General features: G+C 40.9%; 1 protein-coding gene across 2 annotated transcripts in view; it reads left to right on the forward strand.

Annotated features, from left to right (window-relative positions):
- LOC126213100 (speckle-type POZ protein-like) overlaps positions 1 to 12,538 on the forward strand; it is an 89,483-nt gene that overhangs the window by 15,390 nt on the left and 61,555 nt on the right. Inside the window, exons 1-3 of one of the 2 annotated variants that reach the window (XM_049940701.1) lie at positions 11,092 to 11,252; positions 11,374 to 11,444; positions 11,611 to 11,731. The exons of the other annotated variant lie outside the window; for it this stretch is intronic. The gene's annotated coding sequence lies outside the window, so the exon portion shown is untranslated. Of the gene's footprint in view, positions 1 to 11,091; positions 11,253 to 11,373; positions 11,445 to 11,610; positions 11,732 to 12,538 lie in introns of those variants that run through there. 2 annotated transcript variants of the gene reach the window in all.

Below are 12,538 nucleotides of genomic sequence, written 5' to 3' on the forward strand. Positions count from 1 at the left end.
TGAAGATCACATCAGCAATGCATCTGAAAGCGAGTGTTCCGATGACAGTTACGACAGTCCACAGCCCATACAAAATAGTGTAGAGACTTTTCTTTCTAAAAATGGGAATATAGAATGGCAGTTGCATCCACCAGCACAACATGGTCGCCTACCAGCTTCGAACATCATCAAGAGTACCCCAGGAGTTACCAGGTATGCAGTCAGCAGAATATCTGATGTAAAATGTTCATTTGAAGCAGTATTTCACACAGCGCTTCAAAATGAAATAATAGAGATGACAAATATTGAAGGGCAGCGAGTTTATGGTGAACAGTGGACAGATATTGATGGTTCTGTTTTCCATGCATACTTAGGACTCTTACTCCTAGCGGGTGTATATCGATCTCATGGGGAGTCTACAAAAAGTTTGTGGGATAAAGATACTGGGCGAAACATATTTCGAGCAACCATGTCTCATGAAACATTCTGTAAGATATCACGTGTCCTGCGATTTGACAAGAAATCTACTAGAGAGGAAAGACGACGTACTGACAAACTTGCCGCAATTCGTAGTATTTGGGAGAAGTGGGTAGAGGTCCTTCCTAAACTGTATAATCCAGGAGAAAATGTTACTGTTGACGAGCAGTTAGTAGCATTTAGAGGTCGCTGTCCATTCAAGCAGTATATCCCAAGTAAACCGGCAAAATATGGGATCAAAATATGGACCATGTGTGACAGCAAAACTTCATACGTACTGAAAGCCCAAATTTATACAGGAAAGGTGAGTGGAGCGGCACCAGAAAGAAATCAGGGAATGAGGGTGGTATCTGATCTCACTTCTGAGTTACGTGGTCAGAATATCACGTGTGACAACTTTTTTACGTCGTACAATTTGGGGCAGCTGCTTCTGAAAAGGAAATTGACTATGTTGGGAACTATACGGAAAAATAAGCCGGAGCTTCCACACAAAATGACCAACAAGGAGGTACACAGCTCTTCATTTTACTTCACAAATGACACTACTGTGGTTAATTATATTCCTAAGAGACACAAGAATGTTGTACTTATGAGCACTCTCCACCATGATGCGGAAATCAGTGACAGGGCTGATAAGAAGCCAAAAATGATTTTGGACTATAATTCAACCAAAGGTGCTGTAGACACGCTTGATCAGTTATTAGGTACATATACATGCAAACGAAAAAGTAATAGGTGGCCAATGATAGTTTTCTACAATATTCTTGATGTTTCTGCTTATAATGCATACGTTTTGTGGATTTCGGTTGACCCTAATTGGAATGCAAGCAAATTGACTAGAAGGAGAATATTCTTGGAGGAACTTGGAAAGTCACTGATAAAAGAACATATTGCATCAAGAACGCATTTCCCAAGAACAGAAGATTCTTTGAGAATGGTCACAAGCATCCAAAACCCGAATGATGTGGGTGGTGTGTCAGAATCGGTAACAACAAGAAAATCTACAAAACGTGCACGCTGTAAGTTCTGTCCATCAAGTAATGACAATAAAACAAACATGGTGTGTGGAAAATGTAGTAAACATATTTGCAAGAAACATGTAACCTACTTGTGTCCACAGTGCAAGCAGTAAGAAAAGAACTGTAGTATTTTATAAGATGATTGTATTGAAAATTCTGTTGTTTCAAATTTATGTGAATACTTGTGCCTAAACTACAATCAGTAAGAAGAGAGGATTCTAAAGTTGTAGTGCTTTCTATGTTGGAATGTAATAAAAAAACTGTAGTGTGTTCTGTACTGTAGTGTGCTCTAAGATGAATATCTGTAATGACAACTGTCTGTTGTTAGAAAATGTCAATACTTACGTCTAAACTGTCAACAATAAGAATAGAAGTATGGAAAAACTGTAGTGCTTTCTAAGTTGAATGCCTGTAATGGAAACTGTCTGTTGTTTCAAATTTATGTGCATATTTAAATGAAAAATATCCCTCAATAAAGTTGTATGCATTGTTATTATTATTATTATTACCATTATTATTATTATTATTATTATTATTATTATTACTAACAAGGTACTGGAATAGAACAACAATGTCGATAGCTAAAACTGTACCAAAATTTATGTTTCTAAAGCATTTTGATATGTCGGGTCATATTGACCCGAACAGTATATATGTCAAGTAAAAGTGAACAGAACAGCAGGGTTAAAGTGCGCGCCGCGGTAGGACCGGTACGACGTTGTGAAACAGCCTGTAGTAGAGCCTTGTGACGTAGCTGGGTAGGCAGAGTGGGGACTGACTCGCTCGCTCTTCAGTTGCTCGCTTCTTGGAAGAGAGAGAGAAAAAGAAGCCGGCGGAAGCGCGAAGGTCACGGCTTGCAGCGTTCTTGCTGGCGGCTGGGAGAGGGGAAGGGGGGGGGGGGGGGGGAGGGCATCAGGGATCACGTGAGGTCAGAGCCGCTGCCCCGCCACTCCTGGAACACTCGCTCGTGAAGCGGCACTCAGTTGCTTTCCTCCAGCAGGGAGCGTGCGTGCGCGTGTGTGTGTGTGTGTCGTCTGCAGAGGCGTAATTTCTTAAGTGATAAAAAATGTTATGCAGTGTGTCACAGTCCCGCTTTGCTATTTGACAGTGACAGTCGTCTTCCACTTATTTTTCTTAGTTGTTATGCTTGGAATTTACGTAATACATGCAATCTAATTCGTAGCATTTCGGTCGAAGAATGTAGACACTGTCTGGTTTCCGACCCGAGGCCGTAAAATGTTCCGTAATGTGTGGCTCACCTGTCGATATCCTTTCTAAAGCTGAAGACAGCGTCGTGTTGTATTTCCAGTCTCGTCTGAACGCGCTCGTGGCTGCAGACACGGAACATCGCACATCCAGTGACGTACTTACTTACGTGTATGACACGTATCACGTCCTGCTCTCTGAAGTGTGGAACCTTTGCATACAAATGTTGCAACTATTGCCGGTAGTACTATCTTGAATTCAGTATAAAGAGCGGCAGAATACAGACTGCTATTGTAACTGAATAGCCTCCCAAAACAAGGTTGTAACAGACAAAAGTAATTTTTTTCCAAGAAAAAGAAAAACATTATATTGCACAAATGTTTATATTTCTAAAGCCAAAATTGTAATGAAACAGTTGTACTGACTTCGTCATTTGACTGACAAGCACTTGTTAAGGCCACATGTAAATTAAAAAAGAAATAACGGAAAAAATAACATCTTCACAAAGAGCAAGTTTTTAACCTACGCATAAGGACAAAGTTGTAAACAACAATATATAAAGGATTGTATTTAACCACAGTAGTCAACAAAATCTTCATATGAAATATTGTGAATACTGAATTACTATAGATCTGCCAATATTTTATGTGCAGCGCAGAGCAAATTGTCATGGAAGTTATTTCTTATAGTATGCATTATCGTTAGTTCATTTACAACGAAATCTGTACACTAAAATGTTACTCAACATTCACTTCTTCATAAAACTGTTTCAGTTCCACTGGAATATAGTTATACATATCCATTAAGTCGTTCAACTTTCCTGCTTATATTGGCAACCGCTGAGACTAGAGAAAAGGAATTTCAGTTAGTGGCACACTATAGGACTTACACAGTATGTATTGCGAACCCCTCGTGATTTCTTTAAGGTGGAATATGCATGCAACGGTTGTAGTACATTGTGGCTGATTCTCATGCGAACTCTTCCTGGATCATCTGCAGATATCAGCATACAATGTGATGAAGTTATTATAAATTCGAATACCTTCTCAGCGAATGTTCCAGATCACTCAAATCTTAAAAGCCCTCAGGCTGCATATCACATACGAAGAAAGGTTTCATCGCCTTGCTGAAGTGATAACCTCTACCCAGTGTTCAGGAACTTGCACAGTATGTGTCTTTTGACGCTCTATCAGGGCAAAGTCTCGGTCACACTGTAGAAAACTCTGACCTGATACCACGAACTTTTGATTGACTGTCGTAAAATATCCCAGAGCTATTACGTATTACCAAAGTGACAACATATGCCAATTATTGTTTCGCACCCCGGGCAAGGGGTTGATAGTTTGAGACGATGTTCTTCAATATTCACGAAGAAATTTCGGCTGATCCGCGCCTGGCCACACTTTCACGCCAAAAGCACATTGTTCCGTCACTTGTTCCAGCATTGTGTGTGGCTTCATTGCAACAGGAATACTACCGTTGATAGAATACGCAGGAGTGGGACAATACAGGACAGAAAAATACTTTCTGTACATCAACGGAAAGTACAATGTAGATATGATTGTTTTCGTCTTCCTTCATTGCTTTATAAGACCCTTCAGCGTTGGAATGATGTAATCTTCCTTGAATTTCAATAGCTTGTCTTTCATCTGTCTCTGCTGACATAATAACCAAATAAAACCTGTCATAATATGAGCAAGAATCTGCTCTACGCAGACGAAATCGCAGATTGCAACACGAGTGCAAAATCGCTCTATTTGTGCATTCATTGCACTTATATTCAGGATGTTGTTTTCTAAACATATCAATATCTTTTTTAAATTTACACCAGCGGACAAGCAACTTTTTCCGGATTTGTGGCGACTATGACTTTCCTGTTTTGACTGATCGTATATGATTTTGCATATCTTCCCATGATCAGGTATAGTGTAATGTCGATTTTTATGTTTGCCCCTCTTGACACAGAACGACTCCCAAGTTTTCATTTTCTCTTGCAAATTCTGTATTCTACGAGGAGTTGTGTTATAAACATGAAACAGCGTCTTTTGACAAACCCGGTGTCACCTGACGGTAGTGTGAACAAATAAAGAAAACTGCAGTGTCTACGACAAAGATGTTCAACCTCTCTTCTTTTAATGTCCTCAAGTTTAATACAGTTTCGTCCTAACAATGGCGACTGTTGATGGTAATTCGAAGTACAGAAGTCTTTAACCAGTGTGTTTTTGTATCCAATGTAATATGTCTACATTGCTAGGTGCGCAAAAAAACGATAATCACGTTTTGAAACAGTGTTTCAATAAATACATACTGTACTTACATAAACTTATTTATCCAGTCGAAGACAACGATTAAAGAATAATGCCTAAAGGTGTAAGTCACGTGCTCTGTTATGTTACTGTGTTACGCATTGTTACATAACTTTTTCATTGCAATATGGTTTGCACTACTTGGTCATAATTCACAATAAAGGCCAGAGAAAAATTAGCTTAGCTAGTCACAAACAAGGCTAGTTATTTTAGGTTATGGTATCATAATATTACAATGAAAAAATGAGTTGCAACCTTGTACTACGTACCTCATCTGGTGGAGATTTTGCCACTATTACTTTCCCCCTCTTTGATATGTATAGTTTCCCAGCATCCCTGAGTCCCTTACGTTTCACATCACGCCGGTCCTCACAGGTTGTTTACGCTTTTCGGCCCTGCTCGTGTTTTTCTGACAGTGATCTCTGGTTTTTGAGCACTGACTGTAAGAGGTATACTTGATGTGACCGCCATCTTTCTTACAGATTCAACCTTGCTCTGCGCAACGCAAACCTGTCAGTCTATCGCCTACAACAGATTGTGTACAGCAGTTCCAGCATCGCTACCTTGTGCCAAGTACTGTTAACCTTTCTCTGTGTAAAAGCCAGCTTTTCTAAAAATGAGCGTTGCAAGCTTGTTCTGGGCGACTACTCAACTGTTAGTATGTGCTCAGTTTAATCTCGAAACAAACGAGTTTTCTCATTGTTCTAGTGATCTCAAAAGGCAGCAACATGCATCTTACGCTTTTCTTCAGGTCGTGTAGGTAGAATTGATTCAGATTGCTATTAAGTAGCAGAATATATGAATGGAAATTACGGGTTCCCTCAGAAATGCTTTCTTACGAAGCAGATGTTATTTTATGGTAAGAAGTGAAACTATGACAGAAAGTGTTCCCAAAGAATTAGGTAGTATACTTCGAAATACGTCTTGGCTGAATAAAATGCCCTCGTATTTCTGGTGCATCCGTGTCCTGGAATGCAACCGATGTAATACAGTAAACTCCCGTTAATCCCAAATGATCCGGACGGCGACCTGTTCGGATAACGAAAATTTCAGAAAAACCGAAGTTCCGCTGTTTTCACGCGTGAAACACCCCGAACTGCGTCAGTACCGAGAAATATGATCCTAAAACTATGTAGGATATGTAGAATGTTATTGATACGTTTGTGAATAAGCCTGCGTTTTTGACTGAAGAAATTGTGTTGGCGTAGTAAAAAGCCGCCAAAGTATGATTAAAAACTCAGTTTTTTAATGCTCAATAACGAAGCTCGTTTATTTTGCGTTCTTACAGGAAAAATCCGCCTTGTTTGGCAGCAGGAAAAATACAGGAGTTTTAATTTTATTACCTACTGTTTTGAATAAAAAATAATCTACTTTACAAAATTATGAAACAAGTCTAGAGATTACTCAGAGAAACGAAAAATGAGTCTAGAGGATCTTATGGACGTTGAAGTTGTAAGTAGGCTGTTGAGGTTTTTATGTCGGTAACGCCACGTAGCGCTCTGTATGAAAATCACTGGCTGTGCTGTGTGCAGTCTGTGGCTGGTTGGCTTCGTTGTAATTTTCGCTATTGTAGTGTTGGGCAGTTGTATGTGAACAGCGCGTAGCCTTGAGCAGTTGGAGGTGAGCCGACAGCAGTGGTGGATATGGGGAGTGAGATGGTGGAGTTTTGAGAGCGGATTATCTGTACGTGTGTCCATTAGAGAGAGAGTAAATTTGTAAGACTGGATGTCATGAACGGATGACTTCTGAACACTATTAATGTAAATACATTGTTCGTTCTCTATCAAAATCTTTTATTTGCTAACTATGCCTATCAGTAGTTAGTGCCTTCAGTAGTTAGAATCTTTCATTCAGCTGGCGGTATTGGCGCACGCTGTATTGCAGTAGTTTGAGTAACGAAGATTTTTGTGAGGTAAATGATTCATGAAAGGTATAGGTTATTGTTAGTCAGGGCCATTCTTTTGTAGGGATTTTTGAATGTCAGATTGCGTTGCACTAAAAATATTGTGTGTCAGTTTAAGCACAGTCATTTATAATTTTTCTAAGGGGACGTTTCAAAGCTCTACGATGCTCAATTAGAATTTATTTTTTGGTAAAAAGTCTAATGGTTTTTTGTTTTGAGAAACTTTTGGTGCAGGAATATATCTCCAACGTTGGAAACAAACGATTTCGGGATAAGTCGCCTCCTGTTGTTGACTGACGTACTCCAGGGCGGTTTGGATCACTTCGAAAGCAACTGTGTGAGGAATCTTTATCTCTGCTTGGTCATCAGAGACATATTCTTCTGACGCTTTCGGATTGGTCGCAATTTGGGCGATTTCTTCCTCAGTCAAATTAAAAAAGTAGTTTTCCATCCACTCTTTAACGTCTTCGAAGTTCGCATCTTCACAACCCTGTAACTTCTCCAGTAAATTCACAAAAATTACGTCATTTTCATCTGTTTCTGGCACGTCAGCTTGAGTTTTGGTGTTGCCACCTCCTTCCCACCACTGATGAGTAGCCTTATGCTGTAAGAGTGTTTCCCAAAACCTAACGAGAGAAATTGGAGAATTAGATCCAAGCTTCAGCAATCCGACGAATTAAACATCGATTTTTTATGGAGCTTCCACAAAATATTCTTCAGCATCAATCGCACCGATTAAGTATTCCAGCAGCTTGCGTCTGTAATGTTGTTTCATCGCCTCATAAACACCTTGGTCCATCGGTTGACATAGAGACGTGACGTTTGATGTGAGAAACACAACTTTGATATCCCCACCTTACAGATCATCAGGGTGAGAAGGAGCGTTGCGCACAAGAAGTAGCGCTTTTCGAGGAAGTCCATTTTCCTCCATGTATTTTCTTCAGGTCGAACAAACTCTGCGTGGAACGACTCTTTGAAGGTAGCACCGTTCATCCATGCCTTAGATTGATTCGTGTACCACAACGGCAAAAGCTTATCAGCTGGTTTCCGTCTAAATGCTCTTGGTTTTTTGGATTTGCCCATTAATATAAGGCTCAATTTACGGTTGCCAGTGGCATTACTGCAGGCAAGGGCAGTAACTCTTTCTTTGCTTTTTTATATCCTGATTCCGTTTTTCCATGTTTAGTGGCAAGGGTTTTTGCTGGCAGCATTTTGTAATTAAGCGAGTTTCATCACAGTTGTAAAGTTGATCGCTACTATAACCTCCTTTGTCGATGATTGTGTGCAATTTCTTGTTAAAATCAGCAATAGCTGCTTTTTCCCCGGATGGCAATTTCACGAATAGCATGCCGCTTCTCGAACCGATCCAGCCAACCATCACTTCCGACTAATTGTTGCTCCTTTCCTTCAATCAGCTCCTAAAAAGTCATCGCTTCTTGGCGAAGTAGAGGACCTAAAACACGGTCACACCTGTGGCTCTTATCTGCTCGTGCCACAAACATAAGGCCTCTTCTGAGGATGTGCGCCTTTTCTCATTGTTTCTCGGGATTTCACTGCGCTGCCTGACGCTTGGATGTAAAAAAATTTTCATTTTCAGGTCGATTTGTCTTCCAATCAGTAACCGACGTTCAAAGCCGCAGCAACTTTCGCGGGTGGCTCACCAGCATCAGTTCTCTGCAAAGCGCGAAGCTTTTGTTCCAATGAGATCACATTCTGTTCTCGTTTCGCGACCGTACTCACGTACAGCGTTTTTTTTTCTTTTTCTTTCCTTTTTTTTACCTACACTCGACTGATGATTTTGTTTTTTGGCCCCTTTGATCTCCGGACATTTTAAACCATGCAGTGCGAGTACGAAACGTTGAAACTCAAGCAACCGACCCACGGCTTGACACTGGAGACCCACTAGACGAAGCTTTTGGCTTTTAAAACCTTGCTGTGGCAGCCATCGGATGAAAACGTTCGATACACCTATCCCGTCTCTTACCTAGGCCCACGAGGCAACACATCAGTGCGTTGTATGTTCACCGTTAAACTGTTAAACGCTCGGCTTAGTCTGGTGTACCTACCAACAGGGGCAAATGGTTTGGCGCCGCACGCTCACTGTCGGTTTCGACAGAGCTACTCCGCGCCTAACAGAGCAGTACTGTACGTACAGCACTTCCAAGGAGTTCCAATAGATGGCAGTGGCACGAAGCCACACAATACGAACAAGAAACACGCTAAAACTTCAACCAGCACACACACACACGGATTGTCGACACTCGGGATTTTGACGCGCGCCAGTGCACTGACTACCAGTAGACTGCCGAAAAAAACACCAGCGAATGCGTGGCTCCAGGCGCGGATAAGTTGAAACCTGGAATGAGATTTTCACTCTGCAGCGGAGTGTGCGCTGATACGAAACTTCCTGGCAGATTAAAACTGTGTGCCGGACCGAGACTCGAACTCGGGACCATTGCCTTTCGCGGGTAAATGCTCTATCAACTGAGCTACCCAAGCATGAGTCACGCCCCGTCCTCACAGGTAGGAGACGAGATACTGGCAGAAGTAAAGCTGTGAGGACGGGGCGTGAGTCGTGCTTGGGTAGCTCAGTTGGTAGAGCAATTGCCCGCGAAAGGCAAAGGTCCCGAGTTTGAGTCTCGGTCCGGCACACAGTTTTAATCTGCCAGGAGGTTTCAAGTTGAAACCTGTCAAGTGTGAGTCTAGGTAGCCAAAAGCGTAGCTGCGCGATGCGTCAGACAGCGCCAGTGAGAGCTGCGAAATTCGGAAAAAATTGTTCGGATAAAGTGGATTTCGGATAAACGTGAGTCTATGGTACTATAATTAGCGACGGAGTTGGGATCTGTCCGTTTCGGATAGCACCGCTGAGGGCATTAGTAGCAACTAATACTGTTATCAACCAGATTTTTCTTCATATTATCCGTTTACTCCTGTTGCGCTCGGGAATGGCGCGTGGGTAGACAGATCGTCATCGTCGGTAAGGCCTCCTCTTTATTGGCTGCAATTTCTCGATTTTTGCCGTCGGTGGTCATCTCGCTGCAAGCCTTAAAGCTGCGAGACGACGTGTTGTCATTGCGAAAGAGTGGTTTGTGAGCGGGAAGCGGGCGTCCGCGCAGTGCAGGCAACTGCGTGTCGCCAGCTCAGGGTCAGCTGGTGACGTCACGCGGCCACGCTGGTCGGAGCCGACAGTTCGTAGCGGTATTGGGAGGGGGGGAGGGAAGTAAGTTGGCAGCAGCGACGCTGAGGTGACGGCGCAGCGTAGAATGGCCTCAGTGCACAAAGTATCCTCCTCCACATACCGTGAAGTGGTGTGAGGTTATAAAATAATTAAAATGAAATAAAATAAAAAATATATAATATTATTTAAAAATATTAATGTATGATGTTGATTGGTTGTAAATGATCTTATCTGGTGCGTGGACGTTTAATTATTCGAAATCAGACGCTTGACAATGGCTATTTGGTAAAGGCAATGTTACTCGTAGTTGACCGTGAAATAAAACTGAAATAATCGGACTTCGTAATTAATTCGTTTCCAAAGACTGCTGCGGTAGGTGCGGACTCATAATCTAAATTCAATATTACAATGATTTGCCAGCCATGCCAATACGTCGTACAGAGGTGATTGTCTACTAAACATAAAAAAGTTACAGAGTTAGTTAATTCAGTTATATTGAATGAAATAGCCTACAGTTCATAATCCTACTTACATTTACAAATATAAATTCTTTTCAGAATCGAGTGCCTAGTATGGTTGCAACTCGGAGTAATCTTCTAGAAGATGAAAATATGGCGGTGTGCCAGACAATAAAAAAAATACGTGCTTCTCGCACCACTTCTACCTCAGCTCTCTTGTCTTAATCAGACATATGAGTGTCGTAATTATTCTTTTGTCTTATCAGCGACACAGCGCTGCAGTTGTGTGCCATAGGCTTTATTTATCAGTCACTGATTATATATTTAATTAATATCTCGCGTTTCCGCGGAAACCCACGCTCGGCATGCAAATGTGCCTTTATATTGCCCCCTGAATTGCGAGGCGAAAGGACACACCTGCAGGCGAGCAATTCACCTAAAGGCACAAGAAAATCTATATCTACAACTATTTACATGACTTACATTATACACATTATGTACAAAATTTGAATGACGCGCGTGCGCCGTAAAAGTTCTTATGTTGGCAAATAGAGTGCGCGCATGCGCTGAAGCGTCTGTGTGACTCCGGCATTGCCGTTATATCGTACAGTTAGATCACGCGGCACAGTATTGCAGTCCATATTGTTCGTGTGTGCGCGTATCTTAGTCGTTGCACAAGGAAAATATTCAACCAAGATTACATATGAAGACTACATTCTATGACAGGTAACTTAGTTTTAAATTTACAATATTTGTTATAACACAATACAACTTAGATTGTTGAATGTTTCTTAGTTACATAGTATTGTTTTGAAATACTACAAAGAAAATTGTCCGTATGTTTCAGGTGCGTTGACCTATACACATCGTGTCGTTATTTCAGTTCACAGTCATCAGCTGCACAATCATTTTTTACAGGTTGGTGTTGTCGTGGTAAAGTTTTTTTTTTTTTTTTTTTTTTTTTTTTGATCACAGTAACATCGTTGTATAACAACGTGATTAATACATAAGCGTGTCCATTTCCCATTTCCATAATAGTCGTTGTGATGCAGTTCGTTGTGACAAGAAGCATTGTTTATTACAGATCTGACGTGACCCGTCGAGTAATTGGTCCCCATGCAGTTCGTTTTTTTTTACATTCCGTGGAAGCTTGGTTGCAGAACCTCAGACGGCACGTAGCTGACGTCGATCCTTGGATAGTCCAGGTAAGAGTGTCCGTCACATTTCGAGAACATTTCATTCCCTGAAGTTCCAACCAAAATTCTTCCACCCGTCGTGTTGTTTTCTGGACAGGCACTTTGTGTCCATTTAATCCCGTTAACATCTTGAAGTTAGGTACTGTAGTAATGTCACTAGACGATGCACTCACCTAAATGTTCGTAGTTATTAATCAAAGAAATCGTTCATCGCGTTTACATAGGTACGCTGCATAATGAATGTCATTAACAGTTTCCTTCACATAGGCTTTTGCGTAGTTGCAGAGTTAGTAATGTTCATTAATGTCCGTGAACAGTGGTTCACTATGCAATGTCCTTTTGGCACTCGTTTTGTTCAAAAATTTTTTTACATAGTAACAGTTACAATATACATCATTGAAAGAGAAAAATAACATAAGTAATTATACATACACACGTCACATATTTTCCTAGCATAAACATAATACAGTTGCACATAAACATGTTTACATCATCATTACATAGCTATGAGTTATTACATTGTATCACCTTTGATTACATGAATTGCAGATATTTACATCCTCTTTATGAGTTTTGCTGGGATTTTATCGATGTTTATTTTGTGTTGTCATCTGAAATTAAGATAGGTTAGACACAACATTCATTACATCAGTAGGCAAGACCAGGCATTTTCACTACTCAATAAATATTCAAAATAGTAAGAGAGAGAAAATGTTTGATTCCTCGCGTTTTGTGCGTGTGTGTATAGTGTCTGTGTGGCCTTGACTACTGATAGATGCTTTTCGTGTTGAGAGATGTGCGTCTAATCTATTTTTC

This window comes from Schistocerca nitens, chromosome 11, assembly GCF_023898315.1.
Source record: "Schistocerca nitens isolate TAMUIC-IGC-003100 chromosome 11, iqSchNite1.1, whole genome shotgun sequence".
Lineage (NCBI taxonomy): Eukaryota > Metazoa > Arthropoda > Insecta > Orthoptera > Acrididae > Schistocerca > Schistocerca nitens.